The following is a 6,000-nucleotide window of genomic DNA, read 5'->3' on the forward strand; positions in this document are numbered from 1 at the left end:
AAGTCTAGGCCTACTTTATTTGACTATATTTAATAGGCTGAGTTTGGCTTGATATAAGTTAGACCTAGGTCCCTGTAAGCCGGCCTAGTTCATTTACACCTCTACTCTTGAATGAAGTCTTACCGATAATACATAGTATAGTTTGTAAGTTTGTAAAAAAATAAATTGTCAATATAAGCTTCCTCTTATTAATATAGGATAATATGTTAAAGAAGAATAAATGTTATAAAGTTTTATTAAGTGAAAGGTATAGTTTGTAATCTTAATATTTCGAGATTTTGATGCTTTATGTGTTACGTATCATGTATAACAAATTATAATAAAAAAATAAAAATTTATTATTATCTTATTTTTGGTAAAAAAAAATTATTATTATCTGGTTATAAACGCTGCCGTATTTAAATTTCTATTCCTGTTTTATTTATGAAAAAATATTTATCAATGTAAATTAAAACTGCCCTTATTCGTATTAGGTAATAGAGTAATTTACGATTAAAATAAAATTGAGAAAAATAGAAATTTTAAGATATTGTTAACCACATCAATTAGTAAGTGTAAATTTTATTGCAACGGTGACTGATTAAATAATTATTAAATTTAAATCATTTTTCTAGACACCGATGATATAAATTAACTTTATCTTAATTCCACTAGTCAAGAAATCAAAATATATCAATTAAAATGACACATAAAATTTATGTGAAAAACTCAATTGGAATAAATCACGTGCAAGAGTATAGAAAAATTTTACTAGGTGAAATAAATTATAACCTCTCTCTAAAATACAAGAAAAAAAACAATATCACTTTTTCTTATATTAAAAGAATATACCCAACATAACACTCAAAAACACTAGGTTATTTGCTTCTCAGTTTTGGTGATGCTTAGAACAAATGAGAAGGCCGTATTTATAGGCCAAAAAATTATCTACTCATACGGTAGCTTACGCATTTTCGTGTTGCCACAACAACTTCTGCAATTTGATTGCACAGCAGTTTCAATTTCGGCCACCGAAAAGTGACTTTCATAAGTCACTACTTACATCAATTCACTATTGGACTAAGTAAATTGAATAACCGCTCCTAACATTTTCCTCTCAAAATTTAATCTTGTCCCAAGAGCAATTTTAGGAAATTGTTGCCGCAAAAATTCAAAGTTTTCCCATATAGCTTCAAATGGGTTTAGTGCTTGCTATTGTACTAAGATATCTTTATTCCCTTTCCTAGTGCATTCTCCAGTAGAGTTGTTGGTCGAGGTATTAATTGCTAACCAGTTTCTTTCACAGGACAGGAGGCAATTGAGTTTGTTTGTATCTTGACTTCCTCGCCAATACGCTTCTTTAGCAAAAATATATGGAACACCGGATGAATACGTGATCATGGAAATAACTTCAATCTATATGTTCCAAAATTTTATAAGTCCCATAATATCTTGCTAACAACTTCATATTGAGTATTCTTGCAATTGTAAGTTGTTTACAAGGCTGCAACAATAAGTACACTTCATCATACACTTGAAACTCTTGTTCATTGTGCTTGTTGTCATAAATCTTTTTCACTATGTTCTACGCTTGTTGGAGTTTCTCTTCAGATTCTTTAATAAGAACATCTCGACCAATAAGCACTTGCTCAACACTAGCAACCTTGATTGTTCTCTTGACATAAGAGAGAAGGGGGGATTTTTTTATGAGTTAGCTCATATGGTGATCGACCATGAGCGAAATGAGTGCTATTGTTATAACAATATAATGGTGAGAAACAACTATAAAATGATAATATTTGCATAACCTATTAATCACCGCAAAAATAACTGTTTTACCATAACATTTAAGCAACCCATTAACAAAATTCATTGGTATGTCTTTCCAGATTTACTCGGGAATGGAGAGTGGTTAAATAAATCAAATCCAAAGACTAAGCTCAGCCTTATTCATCTGTCAATTAGCACACTTCGCATTCCTTAATTTATTTATATAAGTTTATAGAATTACTAAATTAGTATAAGGGTGCATGGTGTTAGGAAATTATATTTTCTAATAATTATTGTGGGTCACATATTATATTAATAATTATATTGTGCTATTTATATATATTGGGTAAATTAAAGTGATCAGTTAAATATTCCCAAATAGATTTCTAAGTGAGTATGGGCTGAATGAGTGGATACCGGTGTTGGGCTAACTAGGTATAATGGGAGCTTATTGGCTCAACAATAAAGATAAAAACACTATACAATTGTAGGAATTTTTTTAATTCCTCCAAACCTTATGGTGATAACTATCACCTACAAGCCAAGATCCATCATACCAAATCATAAAGAAAAATAAGAACAACATAAAGGTGGAGGCATACCTGTCTCCATTGCAGCGGAATAACTTTGATCTTGTCTCTTAGGGTTTGTAGTCTTCCTCAGTCAAATCACCCTAAAACCGAATTCCTTAGTGTGCCGTCTCTCTCTTGATGGGGAAGAGAAACTAGGGTTGTTTATTTGACGTATTGGGGACCATAACCCTTTATAGTGTTTTTATCTTTATTGTTGGGCCAATAAGCTCCCATTATACCTAGTTGGCCTAACACCGGTATCCACTCATTCAGCCCATACTCACTTAGAAATCTATTTGGGAATATTTAACTGATCACTTTAATTTACTCAATATATATAAATAGCACAATATAATTATTAATATAATATGTGACCCACAATAATTATTAGAAAATATAATTTCCAAACAATCTCCCACTTGGGCCACATATTAACTTGAGATAATTATATCGTATGTCTTTAGTGCGCAACTGTATGCTATTTTTCTTTAGATTCCTCCTTAGATACAATCTGGTCCACCTCCTATATCAATATGAGATCATGGCGGCTTTTGTCACTTTCAAGCGTAACTAAACCTTCCATGGTCATCGCACCAATATATTCAATGACATAGATCAAGTATGGATGAGTGGCATGGAAATTACATGCAATGTGATCTTACCATGCCTATTTCCAACTGGTCTTACTTTAATCTTTATGAGATCAATCCTAAATTTTCTGCATACACAAAGCAGAAACACAAGCACAAAATTTAATACATTCAGAGGGAAAATAACATCGAATTCTTTATTTTGCAGAAAATTTAATCTTCATAGAACACTAACATAAAGAACTCCCACTAAACCGTAGTGTCATCGAACAAAACAACACCTATATGAGCAGTATGCTCGTGAAAGACCTTAGGCACTAAGCCTTTAGTAAGCGGATCCGCAAGCATGGAGTTCGTCCTTATGTGTTCTATGGAAATCTGACCACTCTGAACTCTTTCTTTAACAACCATAAACTTTATATCGATGTGCTTCGATTTTGAAGAGCTTCTGTTGTTGTTGGAGTACAACACTGCTGACCTGTTGTCACAATAAATCTTCAGTGGCCTTTCAACACCACTCACTATATGCAGCCCTGTGACAAAGTTTCGCAGCCATACCCCATGGTTGGATGCCACAAAACAAGCTACAAATTTAGCGGCCATAGTAGAGGAAGCTACGAGTGTTTGTTTAACACTCTTCCAAGAAATAGCTCCTCCAGCCAACATGTAGACATAACTTGACATGGATCTTTTACTATCTTGGCATCCAGCAAAATCAGAGTCAGTATATCCGACGATCTCTAATTCATCTGACCTCTGATATGTATGCATATAATCTTTAGTTCTCTTTAAATACTGCATAACCCTCTTGGCTGCTTTCCAATGATCCATTCCTGGATTGCTCAAGTATCTTCCTAACACTCCCACTATAAATGCTATATCAGGGCAAGTACAAACCTGGGCATACATAAGGCTTCCTACTGCCGAAGCATAAGGTACCTTTGTCATTTCTATCATCTCAAGCTTACCTTTAGGGCATTGGGCGAGACTAAACTTGTCTCCCCTAGATATGGGCTTATCTCCTGACGTACAATCCTTCATGCCAAATCTATCCAAAATCTTTTCAATGTAGGCCTTTTGTGATAACCGTAGGATACCTTGAGCGCGATCTCGAAGTATCTGTATTCCTAAGACAAAAGATACATCACCAAGGTCCTTCATCTCAAAATCTTTAGTGAGAAGTTTCTTGGTTTCATGCAATAAGCCTATATCGCTACTGGCAAGTAAGATATCATCAACATATAGTATCAGGAATAGGAATTTACTCCCACTGAACTTGTGATACACACAATCTTCCACTAAGTTCACCTCAAAGCCATAAGAGATAATAACCTGATGGAATTTGTGGTACCATTGACGAGAAGTTTGCTTAAGGCCATAGATGGACTTTTTCAATTTGCAAACCATAGACTTTGAATCTCCCAATACAAAGTTTTCTGGTTGCACCATATAAATTGTCTCATCAATGTTACCATTGAGAAACGTTGTCTTTACGTCCATCTGATGTAGCTCCAAATCCAAATGAGCCACAAGCGCCATTATTGTCCTAAAAGAGTCCTTCGAAGAAACCGGAGAGAAAGTCTCTTTATAGTCTATGCCTTCTTTCTGAGTGAAACCTCTAGCAACTAGACGTGCCTTATATCTTTCGATGCCATTTGAATCCCTTTTGGTTTTAAATATCCATTTACAACCAATGGGTTTCGCACCTTTAGGCAACTCAATAAGATCCCAAACGTCGTTGTCTTTCATAGATTGCATCTCATCTTTCATGGCATCAATCCATTTATGAGCATTAGAGCTTTCTAAGACTTGTTGGAAGTTGATTGGATCATCTTCCTTCAAGCTTAAAATATTTTCATGCTCTTGAAGAAACACAATACAATCATCCAGAATTGCATTTCTCCTTTCCCTAGTGGATCTCCTTAATGGCACTTCTTGAGTTTGTTGAGTTTGTTCTATAGGTGGCATAAGGGGTGATTCATTATTGTCTTGACCCAAAACAATGTCAGGGACCAAAGCCTGTTCCATAACAATGTCATGAACAGGGACCTGATCATTAATTGCTTGTTTCGTAATTGCATCTTGAATGATGACAATATTAGGAAGAGAAATATTATTTTCTTCCTTATCAAAGACAACATTCCTTATTTTATCTTCCCCCCCAAACTCAACATCCTCAAGGAATCTGGCATTTCCCGTCTCCAAAAATGATCTTGTAGTGGGATTATAAAACTTAAAGCCCCGAGAGCGTTCAACATATCCAACAAAATAGCAGCTGATTGTTCTTGAGTCCAACTTTCTTTCATTTGGCCTATAAGGCCTTGCTTCTGCTGGACAACCCCAAATGTGTAAATGCCTTATGCTAGGTTTCTTTCCATTCCATCGCTCATAAGGGGTTTTTGTCACTGCTTTGCTGGGAACCCTGTTAAGGATATAAACTGCAGTCTTTAGTGCTTCTCCCCAAAGTGATTCTGGCAATGAAGAATGACTAAGCATACTCTTCACCATGTCTTTAAGAGTCCGGTTTTTCCTTTTCCGCAACACCATTCATGCTAGGTTTACCTGGCATTGTGTATTGTGGGACGATTCCACACTCCTTTAGGAAGATCGCAAAGGGCCCTGGACGTTGTTCACCTGATCCATCAGATCTACCATAGTATTCACCACCACGATCAAATCTAATGGCCTTAATTTTCTTGCCTAACTGAAGTTCAACTTCAGCTTTAAATTCTTTGAACACATCCAATGATTGTGACTTCTCTCTAATCAAATATAGGTATCCAAATCTTGAATAGTCATCTATGAATGTGATAAAGTATTGTTGACCATTCCAAGAGGCTAAAGGAAATGGTCCACAAATATCCGTATGAATCAATTCTAAGACGTCTGAAGCTCTGTTGGAACCTATTTTCCTTATGTTTGTCTGTTTCCCCTTTATGCATTCAATGCACACCTCAAAATCATCCAGATCAAGGGTTTCAAGAATTCCATCAGTCACAAGCCTCTGAATTCTCTGTTTAGAGATATGACCTAAACGCTTGTGCCACAGAACCAGTACCAACAAACTAAAGTGAGAGTCATACCCTTCT

This window comes from Gastrolobium bilobum, unplaced genomic scaffold (assembly GCF_033153095.1).
Source record: "Gastrolobium bilobum isolate Gb01-03AN ecotype WA unplaced genomic scaffold, APGP_CSIRO_Gbil_v1 utg12463, whole genome shotgun sequence".
Classification (NCBI taxonomy): Eukaryota; Viridiplantae; Streptophyta; class Magnoliopsida; order Fabales; family Fabaceae; genus Gastrolobium; species Gastrolobium bilobum.